The sequence below is a fragment of the Acinonyx jubatus genome, chromosome D3 (assembly GCF_027475565.1).
Source record: "Acinonyx jubatus isolate Ajub_Pintada_27869175 chromosome D3, VMU_Ajub_asm_v1.0, whole genome shotgun sequence".
NCBI lineage: Eukaryota > Metazoa > Chordata > Mammalia > Carnivora > Felidae > Acinonyx > Acinonyx jubatus.
In genome coordinates, this window is record NC_069392.1 from 354,145 (window position 1) to 367,803 (window position 13,659).

Below are 13,659 nucleotides of genomic sequence, written 5' to 3' on the forward strand. Positions count from 1 at the left end.
CTTTCTTACACCATACCCAAAAATAAACTCAAAATGGATGAAAGACCTAAACGTAAGACAGGAAGCCATCAAAATCCTCAAGGAGAAATCAGGCAAAAACTTCTCTGACCTTGGCCGCAACAACTTCTTACTCAACACATCTCCAGAGGCAAGGGAAACAAAAGCAAAAATGAACTATTGGGACCTCATCAAAATAAAAAGCATCTGCACAGCGAAAGAAATAATCAGCAAAACTAAAAGGCAACCAACAGAATGGAAAAGATGTTTACAAACGACATATCAGATAAGGGGTTAGTAACCAAAATCTATAAAGAACTTAGCAAACTCAACACCCATAAAAACAAATAATCCAGTGAAGAAATGGGAAAAAGACATGAATAGACACTTTTCCAAAGAAGACATCCAGATGGCCAACAGACGCATGAAAAAATGCTCCACATCACTCATCATCAGGGAAATACAAATCAAAACCACAATGAGATACCACCTTACACCTGTCAGAATGGCTAACATTAACAACTCAGGCAACAACGGATGTTGGCAAGGATGCGGAGAAAGAGGATCTCTTTTGCACTGGTGGTGGGAATGCAAACTGGTGCAGCCACTCTGGAAACCAGTATGGAGGTTCCTCAAGAAATTAAAAATAGAACTACCCTATGACCCAGCAATTGCAGTACTAGGTTATTTATCCAAGGGATACAGGTGTGCTGTTTCAAAGGGACACATGCACCCCAATGTTTACAGCAGCACTATCAATAATAGCTAAAGTACGGAAAGAGCCCAAATGTATATCGACGGATGGATAAAGAAGATATGGTATGTATAGACAATGGAGGATTACTCGGCAATCAAAAAGAATGAAATCTTGGGGCGCCTGGGTGGCGCAGTCGGTTGGGCGTCCGACTTCAGCCAGGTCACGATCTCGCGGTCCGGGAGTTCGAGCCCCACGTCGGGTTCTGGGCTGATGGCTCAGAGCCTGGAGCCTGTTTCCGATTCTGTGTCTCCCTCTCTCTCTGCCCGTCCCCCGTTCATGCTCTGTCTCTCTCTGTCCCAAAAATAAATAAACGTTGAAAAAAAAAAAAAAAAAGAATGAAATCTTGCCATTTGCAACTATGTGGATGGAACTGGAAGGTACTATGCTAAGCGAAATCAGTCAGAGAAAGACAAATATCATATGACTTCACTCATATGAGGACTTTAAGACACAGAACAGATTAACATATGGGAAGCAAAAATAATATAAAAATAGGGAGGGGGACAAAACATAAGAGACTCTTAAATATGGAGAACAAACAGAGGGTTACTAGAGGGGTTGTGGGAGAGGGGATGGGCTAAATGGATAAGGAGCATTAAGGAATCTACTCCTGAAATCACTGTTGCGCTATATGCTAACTAATTCAGATACAAATTAAAAAAAAAAAAAAAAGATTTGTTAAAAAAAAAGCACCAAAATGACATTAAACCTCTTTTATAAATAATTTTCTACCATTATTTGCATATTTCAAACTTCACAGATTATAATTAGTATAAAATTACTATGGCTTAGTGATTTTAATCTATACATCTCGGATATTATTTGCAAAGTGCTTAAAACGGTACTTGATACACACAGTAGTGTGTGTGTGTGTGGGTGTATACACGCACGTATCTATATAACCAATACATACCTACGTACAGAGAGGATGTGTGTAAATGTATCCTCTCTGTACCTAGCTATGTAGATAGATGAGTAGATAATGATATATATACATCTTTATTCTTTCTTAATGACAATCCTTACATGAATAAAAGAGCTTGAATTGAGAGTTCTTTGTTCTAGTCTCCATGGGGATGTATTAATCTTTTCAAAGGTTATTTCTTGATCCTATTTTTTTCCTAGAAAATGCAAATAAAATGTTCCCTTTCAAGGAAAAATAAATAAACGTTTTTTAAAAATGTTTTAAATTTTTTTTAAAAGTCAATAAATTTAACCATTAAAAAAATTTAGGGGGCCTGGGTGGCTCAGTCAGTTACGCGTCCGACTTCGGCTCAGGTCTGATCTCACGGTTTGTGAGTTTGAGCCCCGCCTCAGGATCTGTGCTGACAGCTGGGAGCCTGGAGCCTGCTCCAGATTCTGTGTCTTCATCTCTCTCTGCCCCTCCCCCTGCTCACGCTGTTTCTCTCTCTCTCAAAAATGAATGAACATTAAAAAAAAATTTTTTTTGAATATAAAAACCCCCGTGTAGCTAAAAAAAAAAACATCAACACACACACCACAAACCAAGAAAATATACCTACAACAAATGTCACTTGCTTCACATTATGCTTTCACTTCATTTCACACAATAAAATTTCTGGCATTGTGACAAATGAAACTAGGTTTCTTACTGAAATCATTTCTTTAAACACAAATTCACAATTTGATTTTAAAATTTCCTTTACAATTGTTGTCAAAGAAAGTTTACTTGCTTTCAGTGAGAACCTATCAAGAGTGGAAAACTTAAGTCAACATGATGTAGACTTACTATAGAAAACAGAGTTGAGAATTTCAGTTCAACAGGGTGTGACAAGCCATCAGTGTGGTTGTTTTAAAGTATTTCTGATGGGGACGCCTGGGTTGCTCAGTCGGTTAAGCATCCAACTCTTGATCTCAGCTCACATCTTGTTCTCTGGGTGTGAGTTCAAGCCCTGTGCTGGGCTCCATGCTGGGCATGAAGCCTACTTACATAAATAAACAAATAAATATACAAAAATAAAAAATCAAACATTTCCGATGATATTTAAGTTTATCATTAAGAAAAATGCAGAGTTAGGTGCCTGGCTGGCCTAGTTGGTGGAGCATGTGACTCTTGATCTTGGGTTGTGAGTTTGAGCCCAGACTGGGTGTAGAGATTACTTAAAATTAAAATCTTTAAAAAAAAAAAAAAAAAAAAAAAGGAGGGGCAAGTGGGTGGCTCAGTTAAGCCTCCAACTTTGGCTCAGGTCATGATCTCAGGGTTCATGGGAATGAGCCCCATGTCAGGCTCTGCACTGACAGCTCAGAGTCTGAAGCCTGCCTCAGAATTGGTCTCCCTCTCTCCTTCTCTGTTCCTCCCCTATTTGTGCTCTCTCTCATTTGAGAAAGAGAGAGTGAGAGAGAGAGAGACAGAGAGACAGAGAGACAGAGTGTGAGCCAGGGAGGGACAGAGAGAGAGGGAGACACAGAATCCAAAGCAGGTGCCAGGCTGTGAGATGTCAGCACAAAGCCCCACCTAGGGCTGGGAACCCACGAGCCGTGAGATCATGACCTAAGCTGAAGTTGGACACTCAACCAACTGAGCCACCCAGGAGCCCCTATAAACAAACATTTTTTTTAAAAAAGGTTTAAAAAAAAAAAAAGGGAGATCCAACCTTACTCTAAACAAATGTTTTGAAAGTTGGCCCCTCAGGGAGAAGTTCTTCTCTGAACTTTTATATTTGGCACCACACGTCCTCTCAGCAAATGAAGCCTATGCCCTTCACTGTACAATTTGGACCGATTTAACTTCAGCGGTTTTGTCGTGTACCTGGGCAGTTTCCCGCATCAGACTGCACCTCTCCCTGTGACAGCTCTCAGGTTTATCTTCAGAAGGAAGGCGCAACCTTCATCATCATCCCACAGTTCCACTTAGCATCAAGTTCTAAAGGAAATTCAGGGGGAAAATGGAGAATAATAAAAAGTGTTGACTTAATTACTTTGTGACAGACGTTTTAAACATCATCGTGCCTTTTTTTTAATGCATCCCGCACCCATTACAGACAGTGATAAGGCACAGAGAGGTTCAGCAAGTTGCCCAACATGGATGACACGCCTAGGAAGTGGCAAATCTGGGCCGCTGGTCCCCTCAGTGCCCCTCAGACCTGCAGTCACAGCCCCCAGCCCCCCAAAACGCTGGAGGGAGAGCTGGACAAAGGCCCCCAGAGTCTCTGTTCAGATTTCCAGTACAGGTGCCATGCAGTCCACTCGCTGTCCAGAAATAAGGACACCAGGGCAGAGTAAGGAGGAAAACAAAAGACGTTCTCAGAGGCCCGCTGAAAACACTGCGGGCCTGGAACAAAATAGCTCACGTTGAAGAAACGTATCTGTGATAAACTGAAATGGCTGCGAACAGCATACTCCCAATTTGTTTTTTTAAGCAAACATAAATAACGTGTACCAAAAGTAGACACGCGTGTACGGACTAGAAGAAATGTACTAAAATGCTAACAGTCACTATCTCCTGGCGATGAGATCATGGAAGATTTTCACTTGAGTCTGTGGGTCCAGATGCTCCAGACTGACGGCAGTGAACACATTCTAAATTCATAACAGAAAAAAAGTATAAACATTGTTTTTCAAAATCTTAAGGTCCCTAATCCAAGAGCACAGCCGGCAAGCCGAGCACTTCCAGTCCACCGCTACACGGATGAAACAAGCAGTAAGTGATTAAAATAAACAGAAGTATGTTTTAATGACAGCAAAAAGCATCAGAGCTAGGGGAAAAACATTTCTTTTCACCCCCTCAGTTTCAGCCGATAAACGTGAGGCCCAGAAATCGCGGGTGGACCAAATTCGGCCCTAAGAACCAGCGGGCCATTGTCCCGGCCACGGCGGCCACTTATCGTCGGTCAGAAACTGCCTGGGGTTTGGGTTTGGCCCGGAGGGTTGTTCTGTAGCAGCGAAGCCTTTGGAAATAATCCCACCGATCCAGGCGGGGCTGGGCGGATGAAGCCGGGCTACAGGGGCACAGGCAAGAAGTCCCCTCGCCGCCCGACGCCTCAAGGACCAGCTCTGGGCTCAGGCCGGGACCACCCACGCAGCCCCCCGCGTCCGGGGACCCAGGCGGGGAGGCACGGCCCTCACAACCCCAGCGGAAAGGCCACCCCCCCCCCCCCAAGTAAGAGCCCAGAGGCCCGAGGCCGGCGGCGTCCCCGCGGCGGCCCCGGCCCCGCGCCCCTGCACTCACCCGGCGCCCCGCCGCGCTGCCTGCGAACCCCGAGCCGACGCCCACAGCCTCCAAGCCTGCGGCCCAGACACGACCGCCGAGTCCTTCCCGCGAGCCCCCCCACACGTAACCCCAACGGCCGGCCCGGACCCCGCAAAAACCCGGCACCGACCGCAGGCCTCAGTCTTCGGACGCGCAGGCCCGGGAACCACGTGACCCGCCCCGCGCCCCCCCACCCCCAGACTCACCGACGCCCCGCCCCCCGCCCGCACGCGCCCCCCGGCCACGACCCGCTGGCCTCCGTGCTGAGCCAGCGGGCCCACGAAATCCCGACCGGGCTGCGGCGGGGCCCGGGGCCGCGCACGGGTACGCGGGCGCGCGCGCGGAGACGCCCACACTCGCCTCTCGCTTGGCGACGAAGGACAAAGAGAAGGGGCGCAACCCGAAAGCGTCGGTGGCCGTGAGAGTGCGAGTACGCGTGCGCGAGAGAAAGACGCCTTTGTTTTTTCTTTTTTCTTTTTTTTTTTTTTTTCCGGTCAGCTTCACTCAAGGAAGGGGCCTTTGTACTACATTTCCCAGAAGGATCCGCGGCACGTAGGCGCCCGGCCGGCTGAGGAGCGCTGGTTGCCTAGAGACGCGAGGGCGACCGCGCGCCCAGGACCGAGTTGCGTGAACACGCTTTTGGGAAAAACGTAAAAGATCACGATTTAGGCGGCGCTTAGGTGGCTCACTCGGTTATGCGTCTGACTGAGGCTCAGGTCATGATCTCACGATCCGTGAGTTCGAGGCCCGCATCGGGCTCTGTGCTGACAACTCGGAGCCTAGAGCCTGCTTGGGATTCTGTGTCTCCCTCTTTCTCTGCCCCTCCCCTGCTCACGCTCTGTCTCTCTCTGTCTCAAAAAGAAACAAAACCATTATAAAAAAAAAAAAAAAGATTACGATTTGAAACACTGGAAGCCCAAATCTATCAATACGTTAAAAAAGAAGAGACAATTGGTTTAAGAATCCAACTGAGGAAATAAAAAAACTTTTATCCATACGTTTATATTAAGTAGATAGGAATTAACAAAAAAATAAAGCTGACCCATAATTCATGTGGAGAAAGTTCTAAATAAGTCACTATCCTTACAGAGAGAAGGAAAGGATGATAAAAAGAGAACAACCACAGACATACAGGAAGTTGAACGAGAATCCTCTCTATGCTAAGAAATTTGAAATTAAATGATTCTCCTGGGATGGAGGTGTCAAATTCAACTCAAGAAAGGAGAAAAACACATCATGGATAAAAATGAGGACAATTTCAGAGATTATCTGCCAAAAAGCACCAATCATTGACTTTCTGGGGAATTCTTTCAAACATCCAGTGATTACAGAATTCTTACACATAAAAATTTCCAGAGGAAACAGAAGAAGGAACTGTTTCTATTTATTAGGCAGCATAAAGACACCAAAATCCACATGTATGACTTGAAAAGGAAGCTCAGACAAAACTTGGTTATGACTACCCATGCAAAAATACTAAGAGGGGATCCTGGGTGGCTCAGTTGGTTGGGCATCTGACTCTTGATTTTGACTCCGGTCACGATCACCCGGGTCGTGGGATCAAGCCCCATGTCTGGCTCTGCACTGACGGTGCGGAGCCTCCTTGGGATTCTCTCTCCCTCTCTAACTTCCCCTCCCCTGCATACATGCTCTTTCTCTCTAAATATAAATAAACATTTTACAATTACATTCCAGAGTTTTAAAAAATAAATTAGAGGGGCACCTGTGTGGCTCAGTCGGTTGAGCGTCCAACTCTTGATTTCGGCTCAGGTCGTGAGCCCAGGGTCATGGCATTGAGCCCTGCATGGGGCTCCACGTCAGGCTTTGTGCTGAGTCTGGAGCCTGCTTAAGAGTCTTTGTCTCCATCTGCCCCTCCCCCTCCCCCCTCAAAAAAGAATAAAAAAAGAACAAATTAGAAAAAATCGTTAGCTGCTTTAACATAATTTTAAAAACAGACAACCATAAAGCTAGTATGCTGTTTAATGTTGGAACATCAGGAGGAGTTAGTGGCGAGATATGAATAGTTAAGATCAAGATTTTAAAAACTGGACTAATATTTGAAATGCAGAACATACAGGTAACGTGTCTGCTGAAGTGTATATATTTCCACACAATTTGGGGTTTTGTTTCGTAGACTGTCAATTATCCTTTGCCCATTTTTCTGTCGGGTTATCTTTTTCTACTAGATTCACGGAGTTGAATGTATATTGTTTACAAATCCTCAATATGCAACATGTTTTAATTTTTTTGTTTAATTCATTGTCTTTGAACTTAGATTATAAACATGTTGGTCCCTTGGATTTTAGTTTTGACATTATAAAATGTATCTAGGTTTTCTTTTATGGGTTCCTTATGTATCTCGTTGAGAAGTCTTTCTCTTGAAAGAGAAAACAAAAAGAAATATTTCTCCATTTTGTTAACGTAAAATATTTCCTTGTATTATCTTCTAACAGTTTCAGCATTTTGGCTTGACACTTAAGTTTTAATCTTTCTGGAGTTGTGTGTATGCGTATAGTGCGAAGTATTGATCTCATTTCATTTTGTTGCCCTATGGGAAGCTAATTTCCTGACTCCAAGGGTATTCGTTTGCTAGTGATAGAGCAGGCAGTTAGCTGGAGGCAAGGGTGGTGAGAAACAGGTGACACGTTAGAAGCCGAGGGCACAACATCCTTTGTGGTTTTCAACATCTTGGCCTTGTGGCTTCTAACACCCTGGGAGCTGACAGACCAAGAGCCACAGGTGCAAAACACGTGCTCTCCTCTTCAACTTCTGCCCAGCATGACCCCCCCACCCCCCCCCGGGTTTATTATAGTTCATATAGTTTATATAGTTTATTATAGTTCATATAGTTTATATAGTTTATTATAGGGGGCGGTTTCAGCCCCCTCCCACCTCGCCTCCCCGTGGGGAAAGATGGCCATGACAGTTCCAGCAAGAACCTTGTAGGAGCCAGAACTGCCCCTCCCAGGGGAGGGGAACAACCTCAGTCGGAGACTGCCCTACCTGTGACCCGTCGCCAATACAAAACTTCAGTGCAGGTGCCACCCTGGACCTGCCCGCCCTCCCTTCCCGAGAGTGGCCTGTCCTCAGCAAGCTGCTTTGTGCTTGATCCCTTCCTTCTGGCCCTTTTTATCTGAGCAGGATCCCCACGCAAATGTTTTGAGGGGAATCCAAGAACCAAGACTCCACAGACACAACGCAGACCCTCTCAGCAGTAGCACGGGGGCTGCCACAACAAATACCACAGGGTGGGACGAACAACAGAAATCTCGTGTGTCAAGATTCTGGACGTGAAAAGTCCGAGATTAAGGTGTTGGCAGGTTTGGTTTCTTCCAAAGACTCCGTCCTTGGCCTGCAGGTGGCTGTGTCCTCACATGGCTGTCCCTCCGTGTGTGTCTGTGTCCTAATCGCCTTTCTTACAAGGACACCAGTCATTTCCAGATTGGGGTCATCTATAGGACTGAGTTTTACCTGAATTTCCTCTTTAAAGCCCCTGTTTCCAACTACAGTCACTTCCTGAGGTGCTGGGGGTTGGACTCTAACATAAGAATTTGAAAGGGGGGCGCAATTCAGCCCAAAACACCAAGTATCAAACAACCCATTCTTTCTTCAATACTTACAAATTAATTTCTTTTATATCCCAAGTTCCTATATGCCCAAGTTACCCTTTCTGGAATATTTTCTGTTCCATCTGCCTATTAGTCTATCACTGTGTGAGTACCACAATGTTTTCATATTCTAGCTTAAAAAAACCTCCTGTATCTGGAAGGGAAACTATTCTACCTGTGCTTGTTTATGATGATCTTGCATAGTTGGAGACCAGTAAGCTTTCCTGTAAATGATAGAATCTGTCCCATTTCAAGAAAGAAAATTCTTTTATTGTTCTCATTGGAATTTTATTAAATTTTTTATTTTGCAAGAATTAATATTTTCATTATACTGACTTGACTCTATCAATATAGTATATCTTTGGGGTGCCTGGGTGGCTCAGTTGGTTAAGCGTCTGACTTTGGCCCAGGTCATGATCTTGCCACTTGTGAGTTCGAGCCCCGGGTAGGTCTCTGTGCTGACAGCACAGAGCCTGGAGCCTGCTTCAGATTCTGTGTTTCCCTCTCTCTCTACCCCTCCCCACTCACAGTCTGTCTGTCTGTCTCTCTCTCTCGAAAATAAATAAAAATTAAAAAAAAAAATTTTAAACATAGTATATCTTTGAAATTTTCAGTTTTTTTTAAATGTTTTTTTTTATTTTTGAGATAGAGAGAGCAGAAGCAGGGAGGGGCAGAGAGGGAGAGAAAGAAACCAAGCAGGCTCCATGCTTTTGTCAGCACAGAGCCTGATGTGGGCTCGAACCAACAAACTGTGGGATGATGACCTGAGCCAAAATCAAGATCTGGACCCTTAACTGACTGAGCCACCCAGGAACCCTAAATTTTTTCAGTTCTTTTATGAATGTTATTGTTTTATTCATAAATTCTGCTTCTGTAAGTTTTTAAGAGACTTATTCCTAGATAGTTTTCATTTTATTTTATTTTTTTAGTTTATTTCTTTATTTTGAGAGAGATGGTGAGTTGGGAGGGGCAGAGAGAGAGAGGGAGAGAATCCCAAGCAGACTCTGCCCTGTCAGCACAGAGCCTGACTTGGGGCTCAAACTCACACAACTTTAAGATCGTAACCTGAAGCCGAAACCAAGCTTTGGAGGCTTAACCAACTGAGCCACCCAGACACCCTGATAGTTTTCATTTTATTTTATTTTTTAAAAAAATTTTTTTAACATTTATTTATTTTTGAGACAGAGAGAGACAGAGCATGAACAGGGGAGGGGCAGAGAGAGAGGGAGACACAGAATCGGAAGCAGGCTCCAGGCTTTGAGCCATCAGCCAGAGCCTGACGCGGGGCTCGAACTCACGGACCGCGAGATCGTGACCTGAGCCAAAGTCGGACACTCAACCGACTGAGCCACCCAGGCGCCCCATCATTTTAAATTCAACATTGTACCAGATGTATTCCTAAGAAGCTTCTCAATCCTAACGATATAATGAAGTTTTTTTCCCCTAGTGTATTCTCTTACTTGCTATTACACTATGGACTGAATATTTGTGTTCTTTCAAAATTCCTTTGTTGAAATCACAACCCAGGGTGGCTATATTTGGAGATGGACATCTAAGGAAATTAAGGTTAAATGAGGCTGTCTTCATCTCGCACACCGAAAATACAATAGCAGAGCACACACAGAGAAACCGCTACAGATACTCCTATTCGAAACCGGGGACAACAGTCCCCACCCCGCAGTCATTGGTCTACAGAAATGCCTAAATCCTACTAAATACATGTTACCAGCTTGCCCTTTAGGGTTTGGTCCTGTTCTCTTGGAGTTCTTCCTAGCTCTTGGCTGCGCCCTCTGGACCTTGATTCTGCCATCTGAGTCATCCTTCCTTATTAATAAAAACTGATCCATGTTTGCAAGAAGAAATCCTTCTCAGTCTCTTCCTGACCCCAAAAGTTGGCAGTCCTAAGAGCTCCTTTTATTTTGCGTAGGGTTTGTCCTTTTTAGTCAAAGTTGATATTGCTGTTTAAAACTTTGTGGTTTGGGGGCACTTGGGTGGCTCAGTCATTTAAGCGTCCAACTTCAGCTCAGGTTACAATCTCATGGTTCATGGGTTCAAGCCCCACGTCGAGCTCTGTGCTTACAGCTCAGAGCCTGGAACCTGCTTTGGATTCTGTGTCGCCGTCTCTCTCTCTGCCCCTCCCCTGCTCATGCTCTGTCTCTCTCTCAAAAATAAATAAACATTCAAAAATTAAAACTTATTGTGTACATGTATGTATTTATATCACTTTTCGATTACAATTTGATTTTTCTCCCATTTTCTTTTTCGCTGTGAACACTACAATTAGTCATACCATAATTTTATCCTGTATTTTTCCACTAACTTTGCAATTTTACCTTTTTTTTTTTTTTTTTGGTTTGTTTTTAACTAGACATTCATGAATCTCATGACAACTCTTTGGTTAGCATGTCTCCAACTCAAGTAATGGAAAATACTCTTGGGAATTGAAGTTGTAATAAAATTTTCTTCAAAATGATTTTCTACCAGATTTGCAAGCAGGTTCTTAGAACTCACCAGCTGATGCTATGGCTTATCTCATTGAAGGCTTGACTTCTATTCTTAAAAAGAGGAGCTCCCAAATTTCTGGGTTTTTTTTAAATGTTTATTTATTTATTTATTTTGAGAGAGAGAGGCAGAGAGAGAATCCCAAGCAGTCTCCACAATCAGCTCAGAGCCAGACATGGGGCTCAATCCCATGAACCCATGAGATCATGACCTGAGCTGAAATCAAGAGTCAGATGCTTAACCAACTGAGCCACCCAGGCACCGCCTACTCCCCCCCACCCCCATTTCTGTTTTAGGAGTATTTTGGTAGAGAAGTAGTTTGGTAATTATAAATATGCATTGTTGCAGGGGATACATAGGAAGTGGGAGCGGGGACATTGTGGGCTTTTTATGTATCAATTAGGCAAAAGCCACATCCCCAGGTATTCCATTTGAGGGCATTAGGTATGTCAGGGCAAAGGCAATATTGAGAAGGTCTGACTTTATCTAAAAAGTCTCCTTGGGGCAGCTGCGGGCTTAGTCAGTTAAGCGTCCGACTTCGGCTCAGATCATGATCTCACGGCTCATGGGTTCGAGCCCCCTCGTCGGGCTTTGTGCTGACAGCTCAGATCCTGGAGCCTGCTTCGGATTCTGTGTCTCCCTCTCTCTCTGCCCTTCCCCTGTTCATGCTCTGTCTCTTTCTCTCTAAAAAATAAAATTTAAAAAGCCTCCTTTCCCCATGTTCCCATAACACTCTCCCCATGTTCCTTCAAGTGCTCAGCAACAACCTATGACTTTGGACTCTGTTAATACTCTCCCCAAGGGCCCTTCAGGGTTTCACTACTATTTTCCTCTAGAGTCTTCCAGATTCTGCTGACCACCCAGTGCCAAGGCCAGTAGCACCCCACTTGTAGACCAAATTTCTATTCTAATCACAACTGCTACCTAAAATATCACCCTCAAAACCCTAGCACACATAACAACAAAGATGTTATTCTCTCTCATGGTTCTGTTGGTCAGGAATTCCAGAAAGGTTTGGCCAGGCAGTTTCTGGCTCAGGATGTTGCATGAAAGCTGTTTGGTGGCTGGAGCTGGGAAGATGGCATTGAAGAATACGGCATCTCTCTCTTCATGTGGCCTCAGAACCCGTCTACGTTGTTTCTCTTTATGGACTCTCAGGGGTACCCCTAGCATCACAGCCTGAAGGACTGGTCACGTGGCAGCCCAGAGCTTCAAGAACAAGTACTCCAGGCAGGACAGCAGAAGCTGCACTGCCTTTCCGGTGTGTGTGTGGGGGGGGGGGGGGGCACGCAGCAGCCCTCCACCACATTCTGGTGGCTACGGCGACCACCAGCAAACAGAACTCTCGGTGGGAGGGGTGGCTCAGCCACACTGTAGAAGAGGAGGTGAGAAGGGGCTGGCTCTTGGCTACAGCCATCTTTGGAAAGCAAAATCTACCACATATGTAAAAAATGGCCAATTATCAGTAATTTCACATAATTCGGCCTAAATGGACATATACAGATGTGTACATGGGAAAGCTTGGATTCCATTTTATTCAGAGAAGTTTCATCTATTAGACCGGCCTATAATATGTTTTTCTATGGTCTCTATCCAGATTTGGTGTGAAGTTTATACTAGGATTGTAAAATGAATTTAGGAGTAATCTATCCTTTAAACTTTTCTAATACTGGGGTGCTTGGGTGGCTCAGTTGGTTAAGCATCTGAGTCTTGATTTCAGTTCAGGTCATGATCTCACGGTTCATGAGTTCAATCTCTGCATCGGGATCTGTACTGACAGCGTGGAGTCTGCTTGGGATTCTCTCCCTTTCTGCCCCTCCCTTGCTCATGCGCTCTCTCAAAATAAACGAACACTAAAAAATAAAATAAAATTTTCTCATACCGTTGTATAACACAATGATGATCAAGTCCGTCAATGTTTTGTACAGTTTTACTGTTCAGTAATCTAAGCTTGCTACATTTCATTGAACATTTTAACTACAATGCAATTTCCTTATTTGTTACTGACTTAGTAAGTCTTGCTTTTTCAGCTTGGTCAATTTTGGCCATGCAAGAAAATGGAGAAATTTGCAAGAAAATGGAGAAATTTTATCTAATTTTTCTTATTTAGTGGCACATGGTTACCCTTAGTATTCTCCTATAATTTTAAAAAATATGAATTATCTGTATTTATGTCCTTTCCATCTAACATTAGTTACAAGTTCTCAAGTTCTTTCTCATGAATGTTCATGACTCTGTCATCCAATCTGAGAAACAAGAAATTACAAGGAATTTGCAGCTTCTATTTGCTGCTCCTCTGCACAGACACCAACACAAGTATTTCAGTTATCGTCCTTTCTTTTCTGGTTCATCATTTTATCACAGATACATGCCTGCCTAAATAATATGTAATTCCATTTCACTTTAATTTGGCCTTCAACAATGGGATTCTGCATAGCCTTCTGAGAGTGACTTTTATCACTCAGTATTATGTATCTAATACTTGGACATGTGGTTTATGCAGTTGTAGTTTGTGTCATAGTACTTAATATTCCATTGACTGTATATAATATTCATTCCCCTTTTACATCTTTAATAGACTTATT

The 13,659-nt window shown here is 43.9% G+C and overlaps 1 protein-coding gene across 14 annotated transcripts in view; it reads right to left on the minus strand.

Moving 5' to 3' along the window:
* Nucleotides 1–13,659, minus strand: part of LOC128310943 (zinc finger protein 84) — a 65,213-nt gene that overhangs the window by 25,002 nt on the left and 26,552 nt on the right. The window contains exons 1-4 of one of the 14 annotated variants that reach the window (XM_053206638.1): nt 5,171–5,348; nt 4,206–4,294; nt 3,525–3,638; nt 2,505–2,697 (exon numbers count right to left, since the gene is read on the minus strand). The gene's annotated coding sequence lies outside the window, so the exon portion shown is untranslated. Of the gene's footprint in view, nt 1–2,504; nt 2,701–3,524; nt 4,867–4,943; nt 5,151–5,170; nt 5,349–13,659 lie in introns of those variants that run through there. The other 13 variants (XM_053206637.1, XM_053206641.1, XM_053206636.1 and 10 more) reach the window with 13 other exon arrangements.